Source organism: Anthonomus grandis, chromosome 9 (assembly GCF_022605725.1).
Source record: "Anthonomus grandis grandis chromosome 9, icAntGran1.3, whole genome shotgun sequence".
Lineage (NCBI taxonomy): Eukaryota > Metazoa > Arthropoda > Insecta > Coleoptera > Curculionidae > Anthonomus > Anthonomus grandis.
Window position 1 is genome coordinate 6769778 of NC_065554.1, and position 20674 is coordinate 6790451.

The following is a 20674-nucleotide window of genomic DNA, read 5'->3' on the forward strand; positions in this document are numbered from 1 at the left end:
GTAACTAAAGACCCAACAGTAATTATACAGAACAAATAAATAAAATATTAGACGAATGTATTAATAAATCAGATCCCACAGAAAGGAAGGATAAGAAATTAAAATGATGTAATAATGTCTTGCTAAAAATGTATTTATTATTTAAAACATATAAAAAAAATATCACTTAGACCTACAGCAAATTTTTTAGGTTCTCCAGTTTACGAGACAATAATATTTTTTTAACCTTAATTAGTGAAGCTTTTGATAAAAATAAGTTCTATACCAAAAATTCATTTCAGATAGTAACTTATAGTTAATATATTCTAACCGAAAAAATGGTAATTAAATAACAATAATTGTAAACTAAGAGTACATTAATTTATTGAAATCTTAAGTTTACAGCTATTTTACCTTTCATAGTAAATTCTTTGAATAAACTTTTTGTTCAGATGTTCAGACTTTTTGTTCGACTTTTTGTTCAGATGCGTGTTCAAAATTAGTTCAATAAAAATAGACAAACTCAGTTAATAATAATATCAATGTTTGAAGCTTCAATACCTCAAAATATTTGCGTAACAAATAGACTGTATGATAAATGACGCTAGAATGAATGTAATAATATTTATATAAAAAAACGACTAGTCAATCATATACAACTATATGTATAATTAGCTAGTGCACTTACTTTTTACTTTTTAAATTTTGTTACAAGCTATAATAATTCACACATATACCTGAAAATTTATACTATTACATAAAGTGAACAGTGACTACCACTAACTCCCAATTTATTGGTGTTAATCAACGTGTTTAAGTTAATTTTATTAGTACATGGTAATTAAATTGGAGACTCTGACGTATGTCGCTTTGTGTACTTTATGGCTATTACTTCTTGGCTGGATCAACAGTTTTATGTGCTAGTAAAGGCGCGCTTGATCCACTGACATTAGTTTTTTTCTTTAAGGTTCACTATGGTTTCCAAGATACGCAAATTTACCTATATACAAAAAAAAATAAATTTAATGTAATTTAATTATAAATATTGTTTAATACCAAAAATATAAATAAAATTTCTTATTTATTGTACAACCTTACTTTATACAACCCTAAATATCATTAAAACTGAATATTCAAGCCTCCAAAAATATAACCTACTAATTTTTAAAAGAATACGTTATTGTATGTTGCACTGTATCTCGCATAATGCCTAAATGTGGGTTCCAGATTTATTTATTTTTTTTTATTTTATGGTAAACAAGCACAAGAGGAAAGTCCAATGTCACTCTTGGAGTGGTGCTTGCGAGAAGATATTTGTGGGCATTCATCTTGAATCGCTGTAGGTTGTATGCGTCGGGAAATATGTGAGGTGGAAGCCCGTTCCACAAAGAAGATGTTCTCCAGATGAATGAGTCCCGATACAGCGACGTCCTTGGGGTAGGCAGGTGGACTCGATGTTAATGAGCCGCAACTGCTAGACGCGTCCTTCTTGCCGGAACAGCCCTGGGTGGAATTAGGCCTGCCAGCTCAGAGGAGCACTTACCGTGATAATAACGGTAGAATAAACAGAGATCAGCCACCTTTCTCCTGTGTTCCAGACTATCCAGACTCTTTGTCAGTTCTGGTTTGTCGATAAGACGAATAACTCTCTTCTGTATAGAGTCCAGCAGGCTTAAACTATGCTTGGGTGCAGAGCTCCAGACATGCGAGCAATACTCGAGGGAAGGGCGTATTTAAGCCTTATAAAGAGTCAACAGCTGTTCTGGCGTATACAGTTTTTTCGTTTTAAAAAGCACTCCAAGTTTTTTGGAAGCCGCCCTGGCCTCGGCAACGTGGTCATGCCAGGACACACTGTTGGTGACCTCGATTCCTAGAAGATGTAAAGATGATTTCATTGGCAATGTTTTCCCTGCCATAACCAGCTCCGGGCCACCAAGGTTAGTCTTCATCGTAAATACTGCAGCCTGCGTTTTTTTAGCGTTAAAATTGAACAAATTATTACCGCCCCACTCCAAGATTGCTCTAATATCGTTATTGGTTGAAGCTACTTGTTGGTTTGGCGGACTTAAATGTGGAAATAAGAGTGCTATCGTCCGCAAAGCTGTAGATTGGATTGACAGTGGTTCCTAGCAAATCGTTGATATATATCAAGAAAAGGGTGGGGGATAGAATGCATCCTTGAGGGACTCCAGCGTTAATGTTAAATTTGTCGGAGAGGTATCCATCGACGGCTACTTGGATTGTTCGTTGTTCAAGAAAACTTTTGATCCAAATTAATAATGAGTTTTGTATGCCGACTGAAGAGAGCTTGGTTAGTAGTCCCTCATGCCACACTCAAATGCCTTGGAAATGTCAAGAGCGACTGAGCGGGACTCGCCGTGCTTCTCCATGGCCTCCGTCCACAAGTGTGTGACGTAGGCCAGAAGATCGCCGGTGGATCTAAGCTTTCGGAAGCCGTATTGATGATCGCTGATTAGTCCAGATGATTCCAGATATCTTAACAGTTGTTGGTTGACTGCTTTCTCCATAATCTTCGATATTACTGGAACTAGTGCAATCGGGCGGTAATTGGAGGGCATTGCCTTCTTACACTTTTTGGGTACAGCTTGCACTCGAGCAGATTTCCAGCTTGTTGGAAATTGGCCCTACTTATACGATGCCGTGAACAGTCTACATAAGGGAGGAGTCAATTCGTCTGCACAACGTTTTAGTATTAGGGCTGGAATTCCATCGGGTCCAGAAGCTTTGTTGGTGTCTACGCTTTTAAGAATTTTATTTATAATTCGTTGGGGAAACGAAATTTCTCCCATCGATGAATTCATCCTTGGCAAATATGGCGGTGTTTTGCCTTGCGAGTGCAGAGTAGAATTGGACGCGAAGAGTTTACCCAGTAAGTTGGCTTTTTCCCTTGCTGTTACCGCGATAGAACCATCATCTGCTGTTAGGCTGTAGTGGCAAGGCCGACTTAGCAAATCCTTGACTAACGGCTTTTGATACCGACCAGAAAGATCTTGTTCCATTTGGGCAGTTTAGCAGTTTGTTTTTGATCCTGTTGTGACTCTCTTTGCATTCATCAATAATTCGCTTGCAGCTATTTCTGGAGGCTAAAAAGTTCTTCGGATTTTCGATGCAAGGATGTTGACGCCATTTGTGATATGCTGCATTTTTAGTGTTTACTGCCTTTTTGCAATTCAGGTTGAACCATTGCTTGTTGTTTGATCCGCATTTAGTAGAAAAAGGGATATAAGCTTCCATTCCTGCCAAGATCCTCTCTGTAATTTGGTTTGCACATTCTAAGATGTTATTGGTTCTAAAACAGACTTCTTTCCAAGGGAATGAGCGATAAAATTCTCGAAGATGGTTCCACTCTGCTGATTTATAGTGCCATACCATCCGCGGCATCGGAGGATCCTGTGTTTTAACCTCCAACTGGCAAGAGACTGTTATCAATTTGTGGTCTGATGTTCCCAGGGGGGCATGTACTGATACAGTGTACGAGTCAGGGTCTGAAGCCAAGACCAGATCTAGGAGACTCGCGAACTTGCCGTCTCGATCGGGGATTCTGGTAGGTTCCACAAGCTGCGTAAGCCCGCATATGGTCGCAAATAGCTCAGCTTCTCGTCCTTCATCGTCGTTCTTGTTGCAGAAGCGCAGCCAGTTGATATTGTGAACGTTAAAATCACCCATGACGATGATTTCTGCGCTTGGGTTGTCAATTTGCAGATGGTTAATGCAATTAACCAGGTTCAAAAAGAGCCGTCTATATTGGGTGTTGCTTAGTGGTCTGTAGATATAGCAGATAAATTTTGTGGCACCACTGGCTATTATTTTGAACCACATGAAGTCGAAGTCCGCAGGTTCAAGCGTTTCCTCCCGCTGGCAAGTCAAATCGTTCTTGACAAATACTGCCAATCCAAAGTTTAGTCGAAAGCGGGTGTGTAGATCGTATCCAGGATAAATGAGGTGAACATTTGTTGTTGAAGGTTTCACCTTTGTTTCTGCCAATACCAGAATGTGAGGCTTATTTGATTGCAGGTGTTGGTGTACTGCATTAATATTGGTATTTAGGCCTCTGATGTTGCAGAAATTGATTTTTAGGCTTTTTGATCCGCCTGATGGACCCCCCCCCCAATCAGCCTCCGCCCGGAGATCCGAATGGGAGGCGAGTTTACCTCCGGAAAGTTTTGGTCGTGAGGGCGCCATCATGCATTTATTTTTCTTCTCCATTTCCCCCTTGGAAACCGGACACATTGACATGGCGGCGAAACGTGAGTTCCATGGAACCACTTTATGCCGCCCAAGTCCTATGTGGTGGTATTGAACCGGGCGATGCAAGTGGACAACATCTACCACCAAAGGGGTTGCTCTTTTAGTCGCCTTTTACGACAGGCAGAGCGTACCGGAGGGATATTCTACCCCGGCCCTCCCTGGGGGGAAATTAGCCTTTATTAGGGCACGAAAAAAAAACATTTTTACAGTTTTACATCGGTAAACCCAGCTTTAGTACCGAAAGATAAATCAATGTCATAATTGATAATTGATTAATCAATTTAACCTATAAATTTAAAAAAACAATAATACTTATATTTATGAAATTAGGATTATGAGAAGAAAAAAAGTAAAATTAGCACCTTATACTTATTCAATAGTACATCTGATATTACCCCGCATATACATATATACTTAGTTCCCAATTTTAAATCAGTGATGGTGGCTGTATAAACAATTTTGCTAAATTCAATAGAAAATCTGCGAGACTTTTAACATATTAATTCCAGAAAAGATAATCTATAAATTGCGGCAAGCCGATAAATCAATACCTGAGGAAACCAGGCCAAAAAGGGGTACCTGAAATTCTGAGTCTCTCCGACTGGCAGCAGAGCCCACCTGTTCTGAAAGGGGGTCCGTTGTTGGCAGCTATACGTCTCGGCCAAAAAGAGGCAGCAGCAAATCAACCAGTTAGGAGGCCTCAAGAATGACTAGCAGGTAGTGAAGGGCAATAGGTATTAGATGTAGCCCATTGGAAGACTGCAGGTTCCGAAAGTGATGATCCAAGCGACCTGATGTGGAGACACGTGAAATAGCAAGTGAGGTAAAAGCAGTAACAATAGAGAGTGCAGCAAAAGTAGGAGCACAGGATAAGCAGAAGGTACTGGCCTAAAAATAGATACCACATATGAGGTTTGGCAGGGCTGTCAGTTTTATGGCATTTTTGTAAGTAAGTAAGTTAAATTTTATAAAAATGCTCTCTGAAAAGTTGGATGCATTGATGTTTTTTTGAATTAAACCGAAAAGCACGAAAATAAGAAATTAATTAAATAAAAAAATAGGAAAATGACTTGTAGGGACATGTGCTAACTTACCGAAGATGGAATGTGGCCTTTTCCTGGGGTTTATTTAACACATAAAAAAACAGGGAGCTCTATCAACTCTTAGGCCTACCTAATGAATCAGCAATTAAGCTAACCGAGCACATACTAATAACCAACAAAAAATTAGATCAAGATAGGGTCTGCCTTTTCACATAAGCTTCTATCTACTAAGATACTACCTGGTACCAACACTGGTTTAAGTGATTTGCAACTATGGAGCAACTTATAACTTGAAGCTATGATTTAGCAACAATGATTTACAAAAAAAACTAACAAAAATATGAACCAATAGCCCATGTAATTATTTACTTTCTTTTTTCAATAATGGTTTTCCTTCTATTTTAGATCGGGTGTGTTAGGAGGGACAATCTTAACGGTGTATCAAATCAGTGAAAAAAAATCAAATAAATTATTTAATGAAACTATGGTTGAAATTTACTTTATCCTGAAAAAAAAATATTAATCAGTTAATTGTTTAATATTTCTGAGTTTAAAATTAATGAAAATTAGTTAAGCAAAATAATTCATATTTGTTGGAAATTAAAGCTGTAACATCTGAAAGACCTTAAAGCTGGAAATCAAAGCTGTAGGACACATCTACAATTTTTGTCGCCACAGTTGCTACTGTGATAATATTTATCGCTATCCTTATTAAGCAAGATTATACAACCCCTTTGCTACGAAGAAATTAAATCATCCATAATTAGGACCAAGGTCCTAACTTAAGGATAAGATGTGGTTTTCAATCAACCACGTACTATGCTGATGAAGAGTGTGGAAGTACTACTTATACCAGCGGTTCCATGAATCTTGATAGATTGTGTCAAGCAAGTGTAACAGAAAAAGTATATTAAACCTATGTTACTAAATTATTCGTTAATCATTGTGATCTGTTATCATTCATGTTAAATGGAACGAGGTCAAAATTATCTCAACTTGGCATAAAATTATCAGAAACTTTTCATAGGTTAAAACCTGAGATTAGATAACTATATACAGTGTTTTCATTTCAAATCGAACCATAACTAACCTTACTTTGATATGTCAAATAGGAATCCCCATCGTGTGACATATCATTGTAACTAGCATTAAAATATCTATTGACAGTTCGAGAGTGGCTAAATAATTAGTTTCTAGGTGGATTAGCAGACGTGGCAGAATGGCTCACATGGTCGCCAGACTTAACACAACTAGATTTTCTCCTTTGGAATATTTAGAAAGCAAAGTTTACAAAAACCCCTCTGAAAATATTGATGCTTTAAACGATTGAATTACTCGCGGATGTAGAGATATTAGTGGACAAGAACTTGCCAATGTTAGTAAGTAATTTTAAAAAAAGGCTTTATTATTGTCTCGCGAATAACAAGCACATTTTAAGCACATAATAAAATAATTTTTGTGAACTGATTAAATTATTTTTAAATACATTTTTACACCCTTACTGTTTATAAGTCTATAAACTCACATTTTTTATACACTGTTAAGCGGTGGATTATATGCTTTTCAAAATGATGTATCACACTATAGGGTAGCTGTTTGATATACCAAAGTATAACATCGATAAAATATTTATTATTACCAGACCATTATTACATCTCAGTTTTCTCTGGTACGTCAATCAATTTAATTTTTTTTGGCACTGTTGAATAGATATTTTAATACTACTTAGAATGATGTATCACAATGGGGGTTCCTATTTGACATATCAAAGTGAGGTTAGTGTTAAAGCTAAGCATTTCTTTGCATTAAGCACAAGGTTGTTTCTCTTTGAATAATAAATTATATAAAAACCTCGGCAATGGACGAAAGGTCGAATGAATATCGCATTTGGGTATCATCAGCAGAACAATATATACTGCAATATATAATCCAACCAAAAATGTCTGAAGCGTATACCAAAAATAATAGTGGTCCAACTATGGATCCTTGTGGCAATCCAGAAGTGATGCGCACCAAATCCGACGTCATATCCCCAATCACGACTCTCTGATACCGGTCACTTAAATAGTTAATAAAATACTTAATGCAAGTCGAATCAAGACTATAGTATTCGAGCTTGGCACAAAGCAAATCATGATCCAAAGTGTCAAAAGCCTTCGAAAAATTCAAAAGAATGAAGACTGTAACTTTGTTTACATCGCGAGATCTATAAATATCGTCTATTACATTTAATAATACGGACGTTGCAATATGTCCTTTTCGAAAGCCAGACTGCAGAGGACTTATTCATAAAGCTGAATGTATACTACCCTTTCTAGTATATTGATCTTAGACAAAGGAGTTATATGTGAGAATTTCCACGAGAAGTCTCGAAAGTAACCACATTTCAAACAACAGTCAACATTATGGGTTATATGCTTATATATAGCAGGAAGACAGTATTAAGGCATTTTTGCGTTTATATTATTACAAGCAATGCGTATTCCTACAATTTAAATAAATTTGGAAAATACTGTTTTATATACACTGCCCATGATACATAAAAGGCTTTAAAAGTGTATAAAAAATAATGCTTTAAAAAAGTTTGTTTTCACATCACGTAAATATAAAGAGGTTCCTGGTTTTTCCATATTTTCTAATGTTTATTTTCCATCAATTCTAATAGCTGCAAAATCTGTTTTTGTCATCGCTGCCCGATGTACGTTTGATTTGCAGATTTAGTCGGACGAAAAGTGCACAATTTTTGCGAAGCCTTTTATCGATATTTTTTCATCAAAGCCAATTTTATGATTGAACTTTCTTTTAAAGACTAAGGCTATGCATCAAAAATGAGAAATGCTAATAATGCAATAAATGTTATTTTAAATATGCAAGTAGGCTCAAATAAAGATTACTATTTATTCAACACAAAAAATTTATTAATGGCAAAAGAGTGCTTAATTTTAAAGCATAAAATAAATGTATTCCCCATATAAATTACAATTAAACAATAATCTCTAATACGTTTATCTTTAATATGACAAAAGATGCATAATTAATAAATATGGCGAAGAAATGGCTGGTATGTAAACATGCGCGCAAGGTAAAATATCATTTAAAGCAAAAGACGATCGGTGATTGGCTTAACAATTGATGAACAATATTTAATGTTTTATATTTCAACTGGTTTTAGTATTTTGAGAATCTTGCAAATAGAGATGCTGTCGCTCAATTATAAATTGTGTACAAGGATTGCAGACGGTATCTCAGCTGAGATTCTAAAATTACGATTCGACACGATTACTCGATATGACTGATTCTAAATAAAATTTTTAATCGTGAGTGTGTTGCGGATTTGCTAGTTTTTAACGATTTGTCGACGACACGTTTGGGTATATCGTATGCACTAGACGATATAGCTTCTTCCTTATTTAACTCTGGAACAGCAGAGTTATTTTATCTTACGTACAATGCACAGGAAATACATGCACAGGAAAAAAGTCTCGGAAACCTCACTTGTTTTTTACGTTTAAATAACTTTTATTCAATGTTTTTTCTTATGTGTGGATTACAGAACAAAAAACATTGTTTTGTTATCAATAAATGTTTATTAAAAGAAAATTCATAGAAGTACAAAAATAAAAATAAAAAATATATGTAGGGAAGTGCCTTTTTTTGCATTCAGCCCTATGCTCCAAATAGTATGGTTTGTGGCACATTGCACAGGCAACATTTATTTTTCGATCTTTACCACGTGGACAAAAGCAGCATCTGACCTTTTTAGGCAAATTAGCATCGAAACGTTCCCTTTGAGGTTCATCTACTCCTAATATTTCGCTTATTTTTAGAAGTAGCGAGGTTTGCAAATTGGTAACTTGTAAGCGTTCCTTTAGGTGCGGTTCGATTAGTGCCGTTGAAAGTTCTTTTAGAAATATGTTTCTATTGTTTTTTCTTTCTTCTTTCCATTGAGGATTTGCAAGTGAGAATAGTACCATAGCATTTATTCCGCTAGCATCCAATATATTAAAAAACATGATAAGAAGCCAGCGTCTGGTTTTCCGAGACGTGGTGTAAGAGTGACATATCTGATCAAAGGTGTCTGTATCACCTTTGGTTTCATTATAGGAATGTATAATGTTTGGTTTTCCAGTTACAGTACTAAGTAACGAATCAGGATGCAAAATTGATAAAAGCAGTACCGTTTTATTTTCCTTTGGTGTGTTTGAAACTAAGGTTTTATTTCTGTCAAAAGTAAGTAAGGATGTGCCTACATCTTTTTTCTGTATAAACTTCAGAGGTATTTCTCTTTTATTTTTTCGCAAAGTTCCAAGGATTGTTAGCTGATACTGTTCCAACATTTGTTCACTTAGATGTATTGATGTAAACCAATTGTCAATCGTAATGTTACGGTGAGTACCGTGTATTGGTTCAGAAAGTTTTCTAACATAATATGTAGGTACTGGCTTATTATTCTCAACATTAACTTTTACAACGTATGGGATAGCATTGAGCACATAAAATATTTTTGAATCGTTAATCATCACTTTCATTCCGTATTTATCTGGCTTGCTTGCCATACATATGCGGAATGGACATTTTCCTCGAAAAGTCATCTAAATTACAATTTAAGACACGTAACGCACCAGCAAGATACAGTAGATCAATGAATGCCTTCAATTCTGTCGTATTAGTTATTTTTTTGTAACTCTGAGGCAAGCCGCTCTGTCATTTCCTACGAATTTGCTGATTGGTATGCAGCATGCAAGCAATATGCAAACTTTAATAGTCGTTAACTGCACAAAGATAATAAATTTGGAATTAGCGAAACTGCAACTCGTTGGTTCCATAAAATTACTGAAATTATTGACACACATTGCTAATTATTGATTTATTAATTTTCCAAATATAAGAGATGAGACACAAATTAATAAAATAACATTTATGGAGAGATCCAATTTCCCTGGTGTTATAGCTCCTATTGATTGCACCCATGTTGCCATTGAACTATCGAAACAGTGGGGTGCCAAGGCAATTGTGCATATAGGTCTCCTGATGGACCCGTCATGCCCCACCGGGGGTTACCAGAACCCAACAGCTTTAGAGAAACCGATAAGGCTCTCTGGTCTGAAGGACTTAAAGTCACTCGGTACACTAAAAGTGTTACCCAAGTATTTGTTTGAACCTGGCGCGCGTGAGTGCTGGGCACTTCCCGACTACACGGTCAATGGTTTCATCCTCCTCACAGCACTATCGGCATTCCGCGTTATCCGCAATACCGATAGTATGGAGATGGCTTCTTAAGTGCGAGTGACCGCCTATGTGCGCTTTGGCCTATCTTATACCAGGGGACTCAGTCCATCTTCGGTGGGTCCACTTGTCCAGCAGACCCTTCATTGATGCGATCGCAACGCATTTGGCGATACCAACTATGGGTCCCGGCCCCATCGGCACATTCGCGGATCCCACTCTGGCAAGATAGTCCGCTTCCTCATTACCTGCACGGCCTGCGTGGCCGGGTATTCAGACAAGCTGGATCCTGCAGCCAACCTGCACCAGTTTTTTCAGGACTTTTATGCACTCTAGTACAAGCTTTGAGCTTACCTTTGCGGCCGTGATAGCCTAAATGGCAGCTATGCTGTCCGAGCATATTGATACGACTGTATTGCGGTGTCCGCAGCTTAGAATTTTCTGTCCGCATTTTAATACAGCGAATACTTCGGCTTGGAAGACAGTGGCGTGCTCCCCCAGCGAGTATGCCCTAGTGGTATGTGGGATCCCACCACAAAGCCCTGATCCAGCTCTGTTATTCATTCTGGAGCCATCTGTGTACCAGATGGTCCCCCTATTTAGCAATGCAGGTTTGTTAGAATGCTGCCACTCCTCTCTACCTGCAATGTGCGTCACGAATCGCTAGCAGTCCAGTCACTGAAGCCATGCAGTCACTGCCCATCAGAAGGAGAGGACATTCCTGTATGGCCCGTGACCAAATTTTTGTGTGACCGGTCTCACCAGCATTTAGTTCGCCGAGGACGTATAGCCTGTACGCAGTCCTCATTGCCTCGAATTGCACAACGAGGTCCAGAGGCGGAAGGCTCAGTATTAGAAGGTTGGCACCATTCGCATTTAACCCGTTATGCTGAGACATGCAAGACGTTGGACTCTGTCCAGTTGAGCACGAATTTTCGCTTTCTCCGTACATGACCACCAAACGATAGCCCCGTATGTGAGAAGAGGTCTTACGATGCGCGAGTAGATCTAGTGGAAGATCTTAGGAGACACACCCCAGGTATTGCCGGAAGCCCGCCTGCAGGCCCATAGCGCGCAGGTAACCTTCTTTATTCTGGTGTCTGCATGATCGTACCTGGAGAGTTTGGGATCTAACTTGATTCCCAGAAATCGAACTGTCCTAAAGTAATGCAGCAGCACGCCACCTAGAGATATAACAGGGGGCGTGCCAAAGTTACGTCTCCTCGTGAATAGTAGGAGTTTTGCTTTTTGGGGGTTAATCCTGAGACCCCCCCGAGAGGCACCATATCTTTCCCCGGGCAAAAGTTAACCAGATCATTAGCGAAGGCCTGTGTGTATAGGTCAGCATTGTTTAAAAGATTTATCAGGCTGTGGACCACAAGGCACCACAAGGTAGGAGACAATATTTCTCCCTGCGGGCAGCCCCTAGCCGCCAACGTTTCGACAATCTCGTTGTTGAGCTGGGCAGATACATGACTATTCGAGAGCATGGCCTCTATTCAGCTAACCAAATAGGGTTCTGAGCCGCGGCTCTCGAGTGCTTGGCAGATTAATGCGAAAGGGGTGTTGTCGAATGCCCCTTAAATGTCTAGAAACGCACCCAGATAGTTCCAGCTATTCCCCCAGGCATTGGCGGGGCTCCGTCTGAGGGGACAGCTGCCCTCGAATGCCGCGACTATCGCACAGGTCAGGTTGACAGTCCCGATCTCTGTGTCGGCTGAAAGTATTTGAATCGGAGCCTATGCGAAGCGGGAAACTCAAGTCTTCACAGTATTTGACCACTGCAGTGACGACCGGGGGGAATGATTCAATTACGATGGGAAAGTAGGCAAAGCAGACTACCAAATCCTTTCCCATGCCCATTGACAGTTTGACGGCTATTAGGTCCCTTGTGCAGAGACCTGAGAGGAGAAAGTACCGCACATTCCTAGTTGCGCGAGGATTCTCACAAGGTACATGTTTATGTATTGTGACGTCAGTTAAACCCAGGCCTTTAACAGAGCCCTGGTAAGTCCAGGGCTCCTGTAATAAGGCGACGTCGATATGGATCTCAGTGAGCCTTTTACACAGAAAAGCGGTAGACACTCTTCCATGCTGTAGATTCGCCTGCAGAAATGTTAAAGGCATGGTGTATGGTGTGGGGCTGACTGACTGCCAGCACGCTTAGTCCTTGGAGCTGAAAGGGCCATCATCTACGGATTGCCCTGGCCCCTCGGAAACTGCGGTGTCAGCACTAGTGGCCTTTTCTAAGTCGGCGGCCAGGGCCTAGGGGCCACTGTGGGAGTAGCCACCCTGGTGTCATCTGCCGCTTTCTTGCTCTCGATAAGGAAGCCAGAGGCCCTGGTGATGCCATAAAATAGCGAGCCCTGTCGGTCTCTTATCGTTTTGGCTGATCCCTCATCCACCCTCACCACCAGCCTGAGGTTCTTAGTCTCTTCATACGCTTCCAGACTCTCCACTGGGAGCACGGGAGGCCAGGATTTTGAAACTCCAGATGCCTCAGGGTGTGCTTGTCAGACTTGTGTCTAATACCCGGGATCCTTAAGATGGCCCGGCATAAGCGAAGCACTGTTGTTAGCGTGACCCTCTCCCAACCGGAAAGACTTGGGAGTGCACGACGAAGCCACTCCAGACTTTCCTGGTTCGCGGCCGTTAACAGAATGTGGTTCCTGATCAGCCGCGGTGGATGGAATTGCAGTGACTGTGCCTCACTGCCGGACGAAGTCCGCAGTATGGCCTCAGTCACCGAATCTACGAATTGTAGCAGCTGTTCGCTAGTGAAACTGACCTCGGGCTGTTCCGTTCGGCACACTGCCAGCTGCAGCTTGGTGCTGCCCATGTTGCCATATTAAAACCAAAATTGAATAAGCACAAAAAGTTGTGGTGGGGTTTTTCCATGAATTCAATTCTTATTTTCCAACGGGTAGTGGTGGTTTTAAACAACGTTTTTCTTTATTTTAAAGAAATAATATAGGCATATATTTAAATAAAAAAAACACGGAGGTGAAAAAATTTATAAGATAAATGAAAATTCTTAGTGGTTATCAATAGAAAAGACAATTGACGTTTCCATCTGTCAAATATTAGGGAAAATAACAAATATATACCAAGAAACCTAAATCAAATCAAATAAAACGAGTTTAGCCGACAATTTAAATTTAGAATCACCCTTCTCGTCGCGATCGAATTCGAAGTCGTGGTCGTATCGAGATCGAGTCGTGATTTTAGAATCCCAGCCCAGCCCGTGGTTTTTTTTTAAATTATTTTTTCTGGACGTCACAAAAATTGACGGTTGTCATCTTGACATTGACGTTTGTTATGTCAAGTGGTCGTGTGGCTGCAGTCCTAGAGAAACGTAGCGGAATAAAATTTTAAACGATCCTATTCCCAGTAGGAATACGACAATTTGAAATTATAAAAAACGTGTTCTTTTGGATTCGATTTGTCGGGCGAGATTGTAGAATCGTAAAGTGTAGAATTGTAAATTGTCTGAAATTTTAATGTACTTCTTTAGAAATTTCGTGTATGAACGAATGTAATCCTTACCTAAAATAAGACAAAGTTTCAATTAACTTGGAATAGATGCATGCACTTTAAAATATTTGTTTTATTTTTTTTGCTAACTTGAATCTTAGAATCCTAGTACCATGAAAATGATGATCTTCATTTAAATTTTTGCTTGTGTTGATTTAACAAATTTAGTTAAAAACACTTTTATTTTCTTTCTATTTTTACTTCATGACTTTTCTATGTCCAGTTTTTCCATCTTAATAGGTAAAACCATCTATAAAAATCAAGATATAGGTTATTTTATAAGGGTTTGTAATCAGCAAATGTTTATATAGTAAAAATAAATAAGTCTTTATATTACTCTATAATAAACAACACAAACAGACAATTCACAATTGTTTGGTTTTGAGAAACAGTGAATCAATGCGTTTAAATAAGGATGCTAAAATATTATCCACGTATTAAATAAGGAGGAAGCTATATCGCCTGATGCATATGTTATACTCAAGCGTGTCTTTTGCAAGTCGCCAAAAACTAGGCACGATTACTCACGATTGAAAATATTATTTAGTCATATCGAGTGATCTTGTTGAGTCATGATTTTAGAATCCCAATGTAGAATTATTAGAGGCTGGGCGTTTGTAGGTTAGGATTTAATATAGGTAACAGTTAGTAAATAAAAAACTAAAAGAGAACCAAATAGGAGCCACTTAGTTTTGCTAAAACTAAGAAAACTTCTTACCTGATTATTTTAATTTCAGTAAAGATGACTTTAACTATGGTAATTAGAGGCAACAGTTCCCAATAACAACCCATTTTATTCACATAAATCCCTTATTTAACTTTTTACAATACTTTGGAATTTTATCAATAAATACTATTTATAAAATAAGATTAAATTACACTTTAAATAAATGGTGGCTTATGGGTTCAATGATTTCCTCAATAGTTAATTTAAATAAAACAAAACACAATAAGTATACCACAGGGAAAGTTCATGAACCTTGTTTAGTGGGTGTAGTGTTAAAATTAAGTATAAAATATAGGTTATACCCGACAGTTTTACAATATTAATAAAGTTATAAGTAGTATTAGAATTTAAATATAATAAGTTTTATAATGAAAGTTAATAATAGTATTAAAATTAAATTATGAAATTTTTTATAACATAAGAAATTAATAACAATGTCAATAAGACGAAGAGGATACGAATATATAACACAAGATTATATGGGCTTCGGCCATGTGTCCATATCCCACTAGTCACTCTTAATTAAACAGAATTAATTATTGAATAAAGAAATTATAAAAAGACAGATAAAATTAATAAATAAAAAAAAAGCTAAAGGAAACTGGTCTTAATTCACCTGTTCTCCACCTACATGGAGTCTCACCAAGATAACTGGCTGTTTGAAGTCTTGATTGTGAGAGATGGGGGCTCAGGTGGAGGTTAGGTTTTCCTTATGGAGAAACCAGACTGTTATGGAGTCACTCGTGGAGCATCACAGAATTTAACACCATCACAACCTCAAGGTGAAGTAATCGAAGAAGAAAAAAAGAAAATAGAGAAGAAAATAAAAACCTGAAAACAAAAACCTTGAAACAATTTTCTAATGATATTAACCAAGTCACTGGCACGATGCCGATACAAACAAAGAAATGGTCTATCACTCACCTTGCTAAGTTTCCAATCAAATTTTGGGCGTCCTGCCAACAAATTACCAAATCATGTCAAGATGGGGTAAAACAAGTTCCATTAAAGCCAAATAACCAATATTTTAGGTAACTTGCATCTTCTTGGGCCACAAACTTTTACGTGTGCTCCTACCAACACACGGAAACCAAGTCAATGGAAATGCAAAACTGAAAATCCATATTGACTTTGACAAGTGAAAGACAATTAAGAAGCAAAAGGATTAGGGTATTTCCTCAAGTTAGGAAATCTATGTAGCGACACTAGGACTACCAATACACCGGACACGTGTTCCACTTATTAGTTTGAGATGAGCAATAACATTTGTTTTAGTTTTAGTGCATTAGAAATTGTTGATTTATTTACTTGATAATTAAAAGCAACTAATGTAATGAATTATTTAAGCAATGAATGCAGCATTGACCTAATTTTAATGAAATTAATTTAAATAGAAAAATAAAATGCTAGAGTGCATATATTTTTAGAATACATTATATCATCGTCTTAGAGGTCAAGGAAGCTAGTCCAGATAATTATAATTTCGAGAAAATGGCGCGAAAAGTTTTTAGTCCACAAAAATATCTTACTTATATCAATAACTTTTTTATTTTTACCCTCAGAATATTGAAATTTTGGACATAGATAGTTTAAGATATTTTTTTGTAGTTGGTTTTAACAAATTATGAAATAATTTACTTCCGAACAATTCACTGTCCGAACTACAGTTTTTTTGAACATTATTTTCAGGGGTCTAATTTTTATAAAATTTGTGATAGGTTGATGGAATCCTACCATCTTGACAAAGGTTTAATAGATCTCTTAGTTTAGTTTGCCCTATTTTTGGTTGGGAGCAGTACAATCTTGGTACTTCTATAATGGCAGATGTATTTCTACGCCTTCTAGGTTAAATATTCAGTGACTTAAAGTTGTTGTCGCTTAATCGATACTTATAATAGATAGTTAGAGGCTCGTTTTTGCGGTACTGGAACCACTTTACTTTTAACCATTTCATTACTTCACCATTTTCCGATTGAGTTTTGTTTGTTATCACTTGACCACTATGTTTCTTGTAATCAAGGAAGTTTGTATAATCGAATTCCACAACCTTGTGATACGGTTTGTTTATTTTTGCACTACGGGCGACCATGTACCATCCTTTTGGCGTAAAAACGTCTACTCCGTCTAAAACTTTTCTACCCCGGGCCTTTATTAAAGAGTACACAGAATGGCACTCCATTTCTGAGTGCCCCGATTCCATAAACTTTTGATTTATTGTTTCGATGGATAATTCTTTTACGGCTCTTAGGAATATTGTAGAAATAACTGAGTTACGATTCTGACCTGATGCTGTGTCTGAATAAATAGTCACTTCTTTCTTGGGTCCTAATGAAACTAAAAGTTTCCACAAACAAGTAGAAATTTCTGAAGCTCCTTTTGTACCTGCACTTTCATGCCACATGTAGTTTGTCGCTTCTTTAGTAGCAAGATCACACACCGTAAAATTGTAAGTCTCTAGCTTTCTTTTATAATATAGCTGCCCTACTTGCAAACTTGGCTTTAATAATATTTTTTCTAGATTCATAGTAAAACAACTAGCAGTCGGATTATTAACAGCTTCAGTCTTGCCATTTTTCTTGTGTTCTCTAACTTCTTCCTTTCGAATCAAATGCAAGTTGTATTCTTCCTTACACTTTTCTTTTTCTTCATCTGGCTTATTCTTGTATTGAGTACAATAGTCACATTGATCCTTTTTTGGGGTGTGGAAGCCGTAGTTAAATTCTGAGACAAATATTGATATATAAAAACCAAGTTTTTCTGGCTGGGCGACGTGCTCTTTACAGTACTCCACGTAGTCTTGATAGATACGAGCCTCACTTAAACCAGCTGACAAATATTTTCTTTTCGTGTTGCCTTGACAGTAGTGAGAAGCAACTACTGGTCCTCTGACTTCTTGTTGGGTGGTTCCTTGTGACCCCTGTGATCTATTTCAGTGATACTTGAAGCGGCTAACTTTTTTAATGCAATTTCAACTTTTTTGCCGGAAATATTGTAAGTGGCCAGAAAAAACTTTTTGCACACTTGGACTCTCTGGCCATTAGACATCACAGTGTATTGTAAAGTATGTGCTCGTTTCGTACAATCGCCACTGTACCTTCTTTTTACTGGAATATGGTTAACACTTTTGCTAATAAAAGCCCACCTTAATCTCTCCGAATCTATCATTAATTAGTCAGTTAACATTTTCTCCCGCTGGGCTTTTTCTATTTTGGATGAACACTTATAATGATGACACTTACAGTTAACTTCTCTAACACTCTTTGCTGGAACTATTTTTCCAGATCTATTTTGGTATTCCTTTCCCGCCATTCTCAAAATATTTTGTGCGTTCCGCTTCCAAGTTTCGGGTTTTCGCTTACGCTTTCTAGTTAAACCCATTACATCTTTATCTAAATCACTAGCTGTTAAGGATTTGGAATCATTGTCACTCCCTGAGAGTTCAGAAGTAGATGTTTCCTCCAGATGAACTCGGTGGTTTTGCCCCATGCTGCTGTTTGTAGTTCCTGAAACATTATCAATATTTTGCTGTATAATTTGCTTGACCTCTCCTTGTAAATCAAAAGCTCCGTAAGGCGAACGGTTGAAGTTTTCAACTGGTAAGCTTGTAAGAGTATTCTGCAGATCCGAATGAAGTTCTCTGCCAGTTTTCATAGAATATAGGCTGTCGGTGACAGGTTCTGGACCGGAAGGAAATTTCTCAAGTTCTTCACATTCGAGTGCTATTAAGGAATAGTCGGTAGTCCCTTGAGTGTTCTCCTTAAATTCTACATATTCACTTTGCAACGGAGTGGCATTTTGGAGTTCTGCAAATATTTTTTTAATTGATTGGTAATTTTATTTAAATCGTTTATGTTTCGCTCAAATTCAATAAATGGCACCTGCTCTACGACACGTGTGTTTGCAGCAATATTAGGTAACATAATAAGATCTGCAGGCTCTTCGACGGTATTGCTTTGGCCTAAATCCATAACATGGATTCATAAAAATCATAAACATAGTGGCTGCATCGTGTTTTTATTTAATTCTGTAAAAAAAATTGTGTGGTAGTGACATCCAAAAAAAATTACAACAATACAAGCCCTTAGCAAAAATTTCCAACAAAATAAATAAATCGCAAGACTGACGTTAAAAACAGCTGATTGAGTGTCATTCCTTATATTTTCGCCTGTCGTGATTTGATTGGTCGGGATTTTTTGTTGCAATCCAACGGCTAGATGCTAGTCAAAATCACTCTCCAAACAATTTTTTTTGACGTTTTTTAAATTTAATTATTGTGTGAATCAATTTGTTTGCTAGTTAGGTAATACTAATCCATAGAGTTTGCAAAAATAACAAAAAAGATTTCGAAATCAGACTAAAAAAATCCTACGCTAAAACTCACACACAATTAAATTTATCTCTACAAACGTATGTAAATCTTTATTCTTTAATAGACAAAACCTTAATACTTTTTAACGTATTCATGTTATTTTTTGCAGCGCGGTTAAATACACTTACCTTCGAGGTTATGTTGACGTGATGCCGATAATATGTTTTGTTTTAATACTGCCGCAACCATTTGTTTTCTACGGGAAAGCTTCATGTTTCAATAGATTTTTCCACTTACGGTACGGATAATGGGAGATTAATTTTTTACACCACTAAATTATTTAAAAAACTTACGAACAAAACACTATAAGCAATATTTAAAATGTGGGTTGTCTCTACTGGCAGCCGCGTGTCGTGCAAAAAATTGTATGGAGAGTTGCAGTGCTTAAGAGCGTTTAGCCGCCTAAAACTATTGACTAGTAAAAAACGAACTTATATATCTGGTAGTCAAAGTAGTCTATATAGTCTATCTATATATCTGAAAGTCAAAGAGTTATGCCGCTTATTTCTATTGGCTGCTTAGATGTATGCGTCTTAGATCTATTGACAAAATGTGAAATATTCGTAACTAGGCCATATTTTCACTTAAACCCATTGACTACGTGATTGATGATTCTTAAAGGTTTTTGTGCACTTAGCTCATTTTTGTCAAATTTGTGGTTTGACTCCCTTGACTTCCAAGGCGACGATATGGCTAATTCTTAATATTACCACACATTAGAAAATTATAAATAATAATTAAATATTAAAGTTTTTAAAATTTTGGATGCAAGTAATATACTATAAGTCTGAATTCTCTAATAGTTTTGGATCCATAAACTTCCGCTAGCTTTTTTTTATTACGGTATTTAATAATTGTTTTATGTTAGTAGAACATTACGATAAAGTAGGCTATCATTGTTTCCTTTTTTCGAATAAAGAGCAAAATCTATTTACATAGTGTTTTAAAACACAATGGCTTTTTAAAATTACTAAATTACTTAACTTTTACATTTTAAAATTAATTGATATATGACGTTATTCCACAAATTAGTAATTTTAGTGCATTGATTTTGGGGTTCGAGATGAAGCAATTTACGTTATCAAGAGTTTAAATTGTCTGGTTATTTGGAAAACCCAAATATTTTAGGGCTGTTTTGGTTGTGTATATCAGATTCGGGGATAAAAGTGTAAAATAAAAAAATTTGTATTTTATTAAATGATAAAACTTTATATATGTTTTGGGGTTTTATAATATCCAGTGAGTTCTAACACCTTACACTAATTTTTATTAAACAGATCGTCCCGTTTTAAAGGACTAAACACACCCATTTTGCCGATTTTTCGGAATTGTTCACTTTTCCCTGTCTTGTTTTGTCATTTACAACATCAACATATCAAAATTAAGGCAAATACCCTTAGGGTTCGAAAACATATGATTTTGACTGGTTTTATTCCCTAAATATTTGTATAAACGGATTTAAATAAAGTTACATGCTACCTTCCGTTTATATAAGAATAATGGGTCCGTACATAGTTTATTGTGCTG

General features: G+C 37.1%; 1 long non-coding RNA gene across 3 annotated transcripts; it reads right to left on the reverse strand.

The window, feature by feature from the left end:
- Positions 1–589: 589 nt before the first annotated feature.
- Positions 590–15900, reverse strand: LOC126740414 (uncharacterized). 3 transcript variants are annotated; one of them, XR_007661901.1, is made up of 4 exons: positions 15703–15900; positions 15410–15609; positions 4828–5039; positions 590–979 (listed from the first exon to the last, which is right to left on the reverse strand). It is a non-coding gene; the product is annotated as an uncharacterized LOC126740414 (long non-coding RNA). The 3 variants fall into 3 exon arrangements; XR_007661902.1 differs by having other exon boundaries at positions 4800–5039; XR_007661903.1 differs by having other exon boundaries at positions 15395–15609.
- Positions 15901–20674: the final 4774 nt, after the last annotated feature.